At 30.2% G+C, this 12102-nt stretch overlaps 1 long non-coding RNA gene across 3 annotated transcripts in view; it reads right to left on the bottom strand.

The window, feature by feature from the left end:
• Nucleotides 1-1700: 1700 nt before the first annotated feature.
• The window catches only part of LOC127718456 (uncharacterized), a 97416-nt gene continuing 87014 nt past the window's right edge, over nucleotides 1701-12102 (bottom strand). For all 3 annotated transcript variants that reach the window (XR_007989839.1, XR_007989837.1, XR_007989838.1), the window contains exon 4: nucleotides 1701-1940. This is a non-coding gene — a long non-coding RNA (uncharacterized LOC127718456). The remainder of the gene's footprint in view (nucleotides 1941-12102) is intronic.

Consider the following 12102-nt stretch of genomic DNA (forward strand, 5'->3'; position numbering starts at 1 on the left):
TTCTTCTATTCGTTATATTTAAGTCCCCCATTATTCTCTATTCGTTATATTTAAGCACCCCATTTCTTCTATTCGTTATATTTAAGTACCCCATTATTCTCTATTCGTTATATTTAAGCACCCCAATTCTTCTATTCGTTATATTTAAGTACCCCATTTCTTCTATTCGTTATATTTAAGCACCCCATTTCTTCTATTCGTTATATTTTAGCACCCCATTTCTTCTATTCGTTATATTGTAGCACCCCATTTCTTCTATTCGTTATATTTAAGTACCCCATTTCTTCTTTTCGTTATATTTAAGTACCCCATTTCTTCTATTCGTTATATTTTAGCACCCCATTATTCTCTATTCGTTATATTTTAGCATCCCATTATTCTCTATTTTTATCATATCATTTTCTTTTCATTTTTTTGTCCATTCTGTAGTCTGTGTCCATTATTCTGTGTTAACACCCATCCAGACCTTCATTCATGTATATGGCTGGCATCATTATTTGTCTAGTTATATAAAAATATTTAGAACGAATTTTACATTTTAGTCTTTTAGTTTATAGTTAAGTTAACATGATTCTTTATTTTTATCATATTATTTTTTATTCCTTTTTTTGTGTCCATTCTGTAGTCTTTGTCCATTATTCTCTATTATATAAACACCCCATCGAGAACTTCATTCATGCATATGGCAGGACAGGCTTCATTATTTGTCTAGTTATATGAAAAATAATTAGAACGAAATTTACATTTTAGTCTTTTAGCTTATAGTTTACATAATATTTAAATCTAAAGGAGATACTACAAAGCCAATGAAAAATACTTACATTTTCAAAATATTAATTCAAATTAATCCTGACGAAAGAATTCAAATTAGGTTAAAAGTTGTATATTAGATCTTTTTGAGAAAAATCCATTTGTGGATGTATGTGTCATTTAAAAATGGTTGTGGAAGCGCACATCTCGTCAATGTTTCTTTTTAGCAATTCAATAGTTTAAAGGAGTAGGTCCGGTAAGGGCCGATTTTGGCCTCAAAATTCAGGTTCATCTGATGAAAGATTTTGGACACTTTATAAACACTTAAGTGTCTACTTCAGTCGATTCAATTAGTTTATGTGAAAGATTTGAACTGATTTAGTCATGAAAGACGCTTAAATTCAAGCTTAAATATGAAAAATCTATCAAATATGCCATAATATGTCACTTTTCAGATGGTTTTTGTCAAAAATGAAAGTGGCCGCATCCGTGTTCATTCTCAACCTTTATATATGTTATGTATTATCATCAAATACAACTTACATTTAAATATTAAGAATGAACACAAATGCGGCCACTTCCATTTCAGACGGAAACCGTCTAAAAATTAACCAAAATGCTAAAATTTCGAAGATTTCAGTAATTTAGCATGACTTAATGATGCTAGTACCCGATACATGTGCATTGTATTGTCAAAAACAGCCCATCTTTATGTAACAGAAGTATTCTTCTTTCCAATAAATAGCTAACAATTTACATTTTAACAATTTGTTAAAACTGCTATATTTTGGGGCCAAAAAGGGGTCTTACTGGGCTTACTCCTTTACCAAAAAGGTGCCATATTGCCAGCTGATGGTGCTATATCAGCAGGTGTTCTATCAGCAGCTTAGTGATCTAGACCTTACTGAATGATATATGCATTCTCTTATAAAACCAAAAACAAAAAAGAGCAGATTTCATCTTTATTAAATTAATTCAACATTTCTTGAAATTCGCATACACTTTAACTTCATTTAGATTTAAGCATCCCTTGCCTTTTATGGCAATCTTGACAAAATGGCCTGATACAGCGTGTTTGCATTTCAGAATTAACTTTTGTCCATCCCTAGCCGGGCCTCTGTATCTCTGGCATAGCTCCATGGCTCCTAAATTTCGACCAACCGTAATTTCCATTTCACGGAGTCTTGTACCTAAAATTAATATGAAAATATTCAACACTGTGCAGGCAGTATAAATACATAATCATGAGGCAACTCTGAACAAATATACCAGTTCCTGCATTAAAAAGAATTTCCTGCAAATCAGAAAAGAAACGTTCAGAATATCACTGTATGCCTGTCATTCTAACAATACATGCAAGAGGGATTTTTCAATTCAACATGTTTGACATGTATCACTCAATCTTTCAATTTCATGCGGACTAAAGTAGTAGTATGTTCTTGTCAGAAACTTAAGGTTACACGATACCGAATGACGTTATGCCACGAGTTCTCGTTCCTGCTGTTGTCGACATCCATGAAATTGACGGCAAACGACAAACGTAAAACCTTATGTTTTATAACAACTTAACAGTTGGAAAGCAGGTCACGGTTTGACCCCAAGTCTATCAGCAAAAATAGAGTCACGTGACCGTGAAAATTCAGTAAAACTACGGATGAGACAAACCTCACTTTTACTCACTAAAATACCACTGTCATAGTAAAAACTTATTGATCAAAATAATCTTGAATATACATAGTTTTAACTCGTCAAAACTTACACATCAACTCAAAGTCCTTTATTCTTTATTTTATCTTCAAACTTGAAGTTTGTGTGAAAATTGTCAAGGCTCCTGATCGAAAAATCTAAATATTTTCGAGGAAACTAAAAATGATGCCGTTGATGGGCTGAATTTAAATTTGATAAAGCATCTCATTGAGACAAACACTCGATATGAATATCTAGGCAATACAGTTTTGGATACGCAAACGTCAAGTTATGTTCAACACGAAGCGGTGGTTTTTTTGCCGATTTGTGCAAGTGGTTATCTCCCCTTGATATCACCAGTAAAAAATAAAAACCCACCAAAATGAATAAAAAGGAGTTTATTTTACAAAAATCAAGAAGAAAAAAAAAGAAAGACGATTAACAACTATGTTATTATAATATTAAGAAGAGATACTTCTCTACTTTTCAGAGAAGGATTACAGGTAAAAATTAAAAGAAAAAAAATTGGTAAAAATTAGATCTAGAAACCTAGCTGAATTGATATCAATTAGCCCTGGCTGATGAAATTTACTTTCAGTTTGTAATTTTTTATAATGGGATATGGAATCACTCCTAATGTAACTACTTCTAACAATGTTTAATTCAATAAAACAGACTGTATACAATTCTGAAAAAAAATAGTACTGACCATTTATATTTTATATTTTGATAAAGTGGGACCAAGAGTAACAGTTTAGTTTCTTCAAAGTAAAAAAACCTTTTAACTCAAGCCTATATTTCTTAGTTGAACAGTACAGTACTGCCTAGAAAATATCATACAGAAAAAGGATAAGTTTACCAAAAAAATGACAAAAATTCTGTAAAAAAATAATGTTTAAAATTATAAATGAAAGTGACATAATTTTGAATTTTAAAATCATTATTATGTAAAATTCAACTATAAGATTAGCTAGCACAGTAGCCCTTGTCCAATTTCTCAGGGTATTTTATAGTCCAAATAATTATGACGTCTTGGAAGGCTGTTTTAAACTTTTGCATTTTATAGATTATGAAAGTAAACATTTTGAAAAAAAATTGGGGCTTCTTCTCTTCAGGTTGCTGTATCTGCTGCTTTACATATTTATAAACAAAGTATTGTATATTTTACCTGAATAATTGGATATTAATCTCAGAAATGAAAGTTGGTTCGACAAATCTTGTGCATTTTACTTTAATAATGATCAATGATGATTAAATTAGACAAGATTTTGCCATTTGAATAAATTCAATTTTGTAAGCACACATCTCTATGAATTAATTTCTTGTTAGACTTAAAAAGCTAGTGTTTGCTCTTATTAATGTAGCTTACTTAGTAAAGAGATAATTGATAAGCAAGGTTTTTAACTTATAAAATATAAATATACTTTTAACTGACCTTCATTTCCTTTTTTCATATGTTTTTTCCTCCAGAAATTTTCTTTGCAATGCATTTTCTATTGCTATTTTTGTGCTTTTGTTTATTCATAGGCCATCATTAATTTGTCATATTTGCTTCCAGTATAAATGAAATTTTCTTAGACCTATTGTTTCAAACGCCATAAAGAAGAACTTTGTTTGTTGTTTCACTTGTCCAATGTGTAAATTTTCACTATGCACATGACCCTGACACATATTTTGTAAACGTTATATATGACGTATGTTGAAAAAGAAAACAATGTCACCGTCAATTTGTGTAGGGGATCAAAAAGGGGTTTAATTACTTTAAAATGGAGATATCGTATGGAATTGTGAAAAACAACAATTTTTAATCACAATTTCATTCATATCTATAATAAAATCAGTATTTTAGAGTACTTTGGAAACAGGTAGATCTACAATGAAAAGAAGTTGAACTTTACTGTTTTGAAGTAGAAACGCAGCCAAAACCAGGTACAAATTGACATGACTGGTGGTCACCAAAATTGATGTATAATAGTAAAAAATGATGGCTTCATAATTGTGTAGAAATTGAAATAGGTTACCCGGTTTCATTTAAGATTTTTAACGTTCTATTCCGTATTTGGATACGCAAACGTCAAGTTATATAAATTCGACGTTTTGGGCGAACAAAAAAGATGGCTGATCATTTTTAGAACGGACAGGATAAAGTAATAGCAAATAAAAGTTATTTTCGACAATGTTTCAATGTCGTATTGAAACTATAGTGTTCACAAAATCTACAAACTTTAAAAATCGATTATAATAAAAGCGTGACAAGTTGAAAAAATTAATTTAAACGTCGATTTTAGCCGATTTATTTCGCGGACTTTTTGACGTCACCGACGACTGTAGCGCCACCTAATTAATTCCCCCTGCTATTGTTGCTGATAGAGCTTGACGACAACGGACGTTTCCAAGGACTTGCTTTCCAACTGTATAAAATAGTTGAAAGATAAATGTTTCTTTATTTCAAATTTGCAAAATATATATGATTATATATAAAAGATACCGTCATTTTAGCGTCGCTTTCCATCCGTATCATATTCAATCACAAAACAAATTACATTTTTGTTGGGGACAAAACTTAGAAAAAAAAATCACACGTATTAACCTTTCAAGAGTGTTGAGGGATTTGATGCAATACGTTATTTGACATTGATTGCTTCGTCGTCTTCCTCCCATTCTTCTTCTCATTCTTTTCATTTAAATATATACTTTTTAATGTTCTGTTTCTATTGATAAGTAAGTATTTGTACGATTTATCTATATGTGTTTTTATGTATAACAGGCTGACCTTTTTATTCTTGGTTGGTTTTTTTCCACTTCATTCTTATTAAGGTGGTACCTAACACTACAGGGAGATAACTCTGTAAAAATCAGCTAAACGTTTTAATCACGTTGTATTGTTAAGGATATATTAAGCTTCTCAATGATCAAAATTAGTGTTTGTCAAACTGCTATATAACCAATGAAATTTTTCTGATAAAGTGGTTGGTTCAAATTTTTTGAAATTTTTATATTTTTGTCAAAGGGTCAAAGTAAACATTTTGTCAAAATTTTATGAAAATTAAACGAGCCAAATTAATATTAGTCAAGGTGTTGGGTACCACCTTAATGATGCACGTCGTTTCCCGATGAAATTTTGTTTTAAAGCAGAAATCCAAATTATAGAAACGCATGATAATGTGTGACAATATGGGGAATGGTACCACAAGTAATGCAATTCCGCTAAGAAGCTCAGTCGTTTTTAAATGGACACCGAAAAACGTCGTTAGCAAAATAGAATGTGGAAATTTATTTAAGAAAGGATACCGATAGAATTTAGAGAGAAAAAAGGCACCGTACAAGCAGACGTGGAAACTCAGACAGAAAATGGTTTGTTGGCATGGAATGGAAAAAGAAGAGTAGTTGAACTTAGCTATTTTGCCGAACAACTTTCCCTTTGTTTCAAGTGTAAACAGTCTTTGAAATTTATTAGACTGTACAGAATAAATCTGATATGGTTTCGGAAGCTTGTTTAAAATAAACTACTAGCATTGTAATCTTATAGACACAGTCTAAACAGGACAGCTACATCGGAATAAGAAGAAATTTAACAAAAGCTTAATCATATGGGATATCAATACTAAATGTGCACTCCGTTAGGACGAAATGAAATTAAATCATTCAGATCCCGTTACATTTTTTTCTTTCAATTCCATTCTGAAATAAATTATCTCTCGAAATTTACAATCAAACAATTCATTAAAAACCTGTGGCCTCACTTTAAATGAATGATCAGTGCTTCGATGAAGGTAAATCCAGAAAAGCGCTTCGAACGAAACAAGTTGTAAAAAGATATTTTCATTAACTTAGTTTATTCAAACGCAAAAAACAAACTAAATAAAAGAACTGAGTTCCAATCCCCCTTCCCCCCTTTTCCCGCGTTGTACATATTGTATCTGTCAATGGCCATTATAACTTTAAAACAAATTGTTTGTTCTTTGATTTTTTTCCCCCATAAATATCGTAAATAGAGAATTTTGCAGGCTTGAGAGCAATTGCAATGCAATTTCCGATATAATTAACATTTCGAAGGGCAAAACCCTTTAAAAAATAATATGATAATCACTGATTTCAAACTTATCAGCAACAATTCTGATACATAAACCTAATATGCAAGTTTTATAAAAATCTTGCAAAAATTGTACACGTGAGAGAGCTAACAAGACCGGGCGGACAAACGCACGGACGCCCTGTATTTCTATGTTCCCCACAACAAGTCGCGCACTGGACAAACATTTCGATTTTAGATTCATATTAATTTGAACTTTGGTCATCGGGGATGGGTTTGTTTGGTGTTTTAATTTGAGTTGGACATGATGTACATGTACAGCTGGTAAAAAACGCACCTTTTCACAAAGTTTGGAGACAAAAAGACACTGAGACGATTAGCAAAGGTGCCTTTTTTTTTGGGGGGGGGGGGGGGCATATTGCTCACATAGGCGTTGGGAAAAGCCCGAGAGTATTCGCAGTCTTACAAGGAGTTTTTACAATTATACAAGTGTTTATGTGAATTAAAAGATTCATTGGTCCCTTGAATTGGAAAGTTAATAAGTATATTTAGTATGGCCAGTATTAAATCTATCAAATAATAACATCACAAGTTTACAACAAAAGTCTTATAGAATAACTAATCGAATCAAATAGAGAAAAATATTCAACGAGTGACCGAACAGCACATTAATTCACGTAGCGCATGAGTTAATTATCAGTGTTGTTCGGTCACGAGTTGAATATTTTTCGATATTTGAATTCCTTGATTAGATGGGTCATTTTTAAAAAATGTCGAATTTTCAGTACACCCATGCTAAAATTTTTATTTCTAATGCAAAATGCAGTTGTAAGTGTTTAAATTAAAGTTTGTAGGATTTATAAACACGATTCAGATCTATTTTGATAAGATTAAAATATATTTAAGTCCGATTTTTGCGTAATTTATGTGCGTACAGTGTCCGAGTAACACATTTCAAATGATTGTTTTCCTATTTTCTAATCGCCTTGATATCAGCAAAAAACTTTAATAATTACTCTAGCGAAAAATCGTAGCTTCTTTATTATTATACGTAACATTTTTTCTACAAACGATATTCAATCAGCGTACATGAAGTTCATGTCCATCCTGTTACCGCTACTTAAATCAGCCGTTTATTTTTTCTCTCTATGAATATTGAACTAGTCAGTGTTGATTTCAAAAGCGCAAAGTAACCTAAACATTTAACACAGCACGTTTCTTGTATAACAGTGTAGAGAAAAGAAATTTCAAGACATTTAGTAAAAAATAATACTTAAAATTATAAGTGACATAATTTTGACTTTAAAATCATTATTATTGTAAAATTCAATTATTAGATTTAAGCTACCACTTAATATAGTGATATATCATCAACGTACGTTCCTGTTACCAATAAAATAAAGACAAACCAACGTGCGAGGGATTTACTTAATGTTGGGTTTATTTGAAAAAGAGAACAAATGCTGAACATTATGAATTGCTATCTTAGACTTGCATTATTGGTGGTTATTTTTATAACCTTTGAAAACCAATTTTTAGATGCATTTTTCAGTACAACATGGAAAATTGGCAAATAATCTATTATTTCACAGAATGAATATATTTAGAAGTTTTTACTCTTGTAAACCATCTTATTGGCTACGAAAAAAAAGCTTAAAATTTTATCGAAAACTTTTCTAAATAACCCGAAATTTCTTTTGAACATGGTAACAGGAGTGACAAAATATTGCACCCCCTATCAAAAAATGTTTCAATATATTCTTGTATGACATTTTCAAGATTGCATCTTTTTATATATGTTGTTCTACAAGTACTGTTTGTTTTGATTTGCTAATGACGAGGGTTGTTTGAATAAGAAACTTTAAATCAATTTTGCAATTTCAAAATTCGACATTTTTTTAAAATGACCCAGTTATTCTTTTTATTACATTGGCAAATGGCTTTTTTATGAAATTAAAGTAGAAAATGTAAGGAACTATATCTTTTTCTACGCATTTGCACCTTTTTATTATAGAAGTAGACCAATTGTTTTCTGGTATTTCAAAATCCAAGATGGAGGAAGACACCCTATCTACCTTAATGGATCAAGCAAATCAAACACAAATTCCAAAGGGAAATAGAAAATAATATTATAGAAAATCTAGAAACAGATAAACCATTCAGTTTCTCAGAAATAAAAAAAAAAGTTATGAAAGGACTTAAATTAGGGAAAGTTGCTGCCCGAGATAGAATAATAAATAAAGTTATATAATATCCTAAACCATTTATGATTTAATTTAAAAATTATGTAAAAATATTTAATGTTATTCTACAAACAGAAAAATACCCCAAAACATGGAGAAAGTTATTTAAGTCCCATTGCACAAATCTGTGATAAAAATTAACCCAATAACTACAGTGGAGTCTCCTTGATTATTTGTCTTGCAAAAGTATTCAATGCAACTCTAAAAATATAGATGACCAATTAAGTAACAGTCCATTTGGTTTTAGAGAGAACCACAGAACTGCAGATAGCATTTTCGTTTTAAACCTCTAATAAATAAGTATATAAAAAAAGAAATTTTATGCTTGTTTTTGTAGATTTAAGAAAGGCATTTGACTCTGTATGGAGATATGCTCTTTTGTTCAATATTTATAATATGGGGGTAGGAAAGAAACTTTTTAACATCAATATGATGACACTGGGTCTTCACTAAAATACAAAACATGGCTACTGAAGTGTTTAATATTACAAGCTAGGGTAAAACAAGGTAATTCACTATTTTATTTGACATTTTCATTAATGATATTACAGAGGTCTTTGAAAATGATTTATGTTATCCTCTGAGAATCATAGATTCAAAAACAAGTTGCCTGCTTTTTGGAGATGACTTATTAATATTGTAAGAAACTAAAATAGGACTTCAGAATGGTCTCAATAATTTAGCCATATAATGTAATAAATGGCAGATAGAATTAAATATTGAATAGACAAAATCGATCATACTTATAAGGATGATCAAGACTAGAACCACCATAGCTGTATGTTTTAAAAACACTAACATTGACAATGTATCAGAATATTCATTTTTAGGCTTAAATGTAATGGCAACCTGTCTCATAGAGAACTAAAGATCTGAACTAGTAAAAAAAGGCCAAAAAAGCTTTATTAGATTTGAAAGCTTATACAAAGTCTTTGAATAATTTACCAGTCAAAGTGGCATGCCACCTCTTTGATTCCCTCATAAAACCAATTATGAAGTAAACTATTTAGACACACACACACACATATATATATATATATATATATAAAAATAAATAAATAAATAAAAAAAAAAAGTATAAATTGAAAACAACGTTCAAACCTATGATTGCGTTGGATAAAAACCGCAATTTTTATACGTGTGCATGCAAAACAAATTTATTGTTAGAGGGGTCTAAATACAGCACAAACAACATTTTCCAAAAGACCAAAAAAGTGAAAAAGTAAATTTTAACAAAACGCATTTGACTAACAGGTCGAACAACAAATGTTCTTAAACCCTGCTGACTGCAATTGGCGATTGCCAAATAAACGGATCACAGATGTAATAAATGGATCTTAATTATAAATTTAATACTAAACAGAAAACAATAAACTTGCGGAAAAGATGGTATACCGCAAAGAAAAGGTGCAAAGGTTTTTGTACACCATATCCGGATTTTGACAATTAATGTCTCTTCAGTGATGTTAGGAATATATATATATATATATGTTTTAGAGCAAAAGATAGAGCTTTAAATTCTGGAAAAGAAGTAGATATTTCAAGCTTTGATGGAACAAGTCCACACTGAAAAAATATTATGAATATAATATAATACATTGTGAATTTTGTATCTTTTTACTTGGAAATAAAAAGAATGATTCTAATCTTGCAACTAAAGCTGAATTTGGGAGACTTCCTATAGAATTTAGTATTAAAACACAAACATTATTATATTCAAAGAGATTTGAATGTTGTAAGATAAATCCTCTTTTGAAAGAAGCTTAAGTAACATGCTTAGCAAAGACGTAGACACAAAAGGAGTAAACTCCTGATTTACCTTTGTAAAAATTATTCTTTGTGAACTTAATTTAGATGTAAGGCACAAATACAACAAAATACTAGTTCATACCTAAAAATAAATACATGTATTTCATTTAAAGGTTATATAAAAATTTTCAAAGTACTTTTTAGAGCTTGTTTTTATATAACCTTTAAATGAAATACATTTATTTATTTTAAGGTATGAATAACTACTTTGAAAATTTGATTCATAATAAGATGCAAAAAAATAATGAAAAAAGTAAACTTTATTTATATGAGAACCTTAAACCAAATTTATATTTTGAAGACTATTTAAGGTAACACGATACCGAATGGCATATCTCCCGATTTCTAAAATTTTGGACACACTTGTACTTTGATTCGAGTTACATCGGAATATGAAATAAAAAATGGGGGTCACCATGCTTGTTTTTTTGTAATTTTGATAAGTAAATGTCAATTTTGGCGCCAAATTTACATAGATATATTATCGAGGGAAGATGCCTTTTTTTCGACTTACTTTTCTAGATTTTTCAATGGATGGCTATTTTCTCATATACGGAGAAAAACTAAAAACTAACATAATATCCAGGATTGTATACCAAATCCATACATGGTCATGTATAAAAAAATATATGTCACCATCCTAGTTTTTTAGATAAATCGCTTCAAAGATGACCGATACGCTTAGAAATTGACAAAGATAAGTGACGTTACGGAATACAGAATAACGTTATTTTTGAGGAATTGAAAAAAAATGTAACGGGATCTGAATGGTGTTTGTTATTTTATTTTCATTCCCTCTGTCGGAAATTTTCTAATAATTCATTAATTTTATGTCGTCCTAACTGGGTACACTTTTAGCTTTCAGGAATGATAACTCGTGGTGTAACGTCATTCGGTATCGTGTAACCTTAATTAAGAAAACCAAACTTTACATACAGAAAATTAATAACAAAACTAAGAATTAGTTTCCATAGTTTAAAAATAGAAGAAGGAAGATATTCTAATATTCATAGAGAACAGAGATTATCCATTTAAGGTAACATATTAGAAGATGAAAAACATGTTTTATTCGATTGTTAATTAAATAGGTAATTGAGAGACAACTCTTTTGATAATTTGGAAATAAATTTTTCTGTTAAAGATTTGTCTGATGAAAAAAAAGGTGATTTTTTATACTCAATCCATCAACACCACCACAGTCATTAGAACTGAGGACAGGGGACTCTGGACAATTTCATGTTTTAAAATTATTGTGTATATATATGTGAATTTCAGTTATATTGTATACTTATTTTATATTTGTAACAAACTTATTATTTAAAGTTTATATGGCAATAAACATTTGAATTGAATTGAATTGAATTGAATTATTCGTTCATTCCAGAAATTATATAATTCACTAAATATCTGCGATTTGTTCTTACTATTGTGCTTTTTCATGCAAGAGAAAGAAATATTTAGAAAAAGAGTTTTGTTCTTTAGTGTGTATGTCCTGGGATTTTTATATTGTCCGCGAGAGAGAATGTCATAAACAGTTTGTCTGCGATTCATAACCTTCTTGGAGAATGTCGTATACAGTTT

Source organism: Mytilus californianus, unplaced genomic scaffold (assembly GCF_021869535.1).
Source record: "Mytilus californianus isolate M0D057914Y unplaced genomic scaffold, xbMytCali1.0.p SCAF_10, whole genome shotgun sequence".
Lineage (NCBI taxonomy): Eukaryota > Metazoa > Mollusca > Bivalvia > Mytilida > Mytilidae > Mytilus > Mytilus californianus.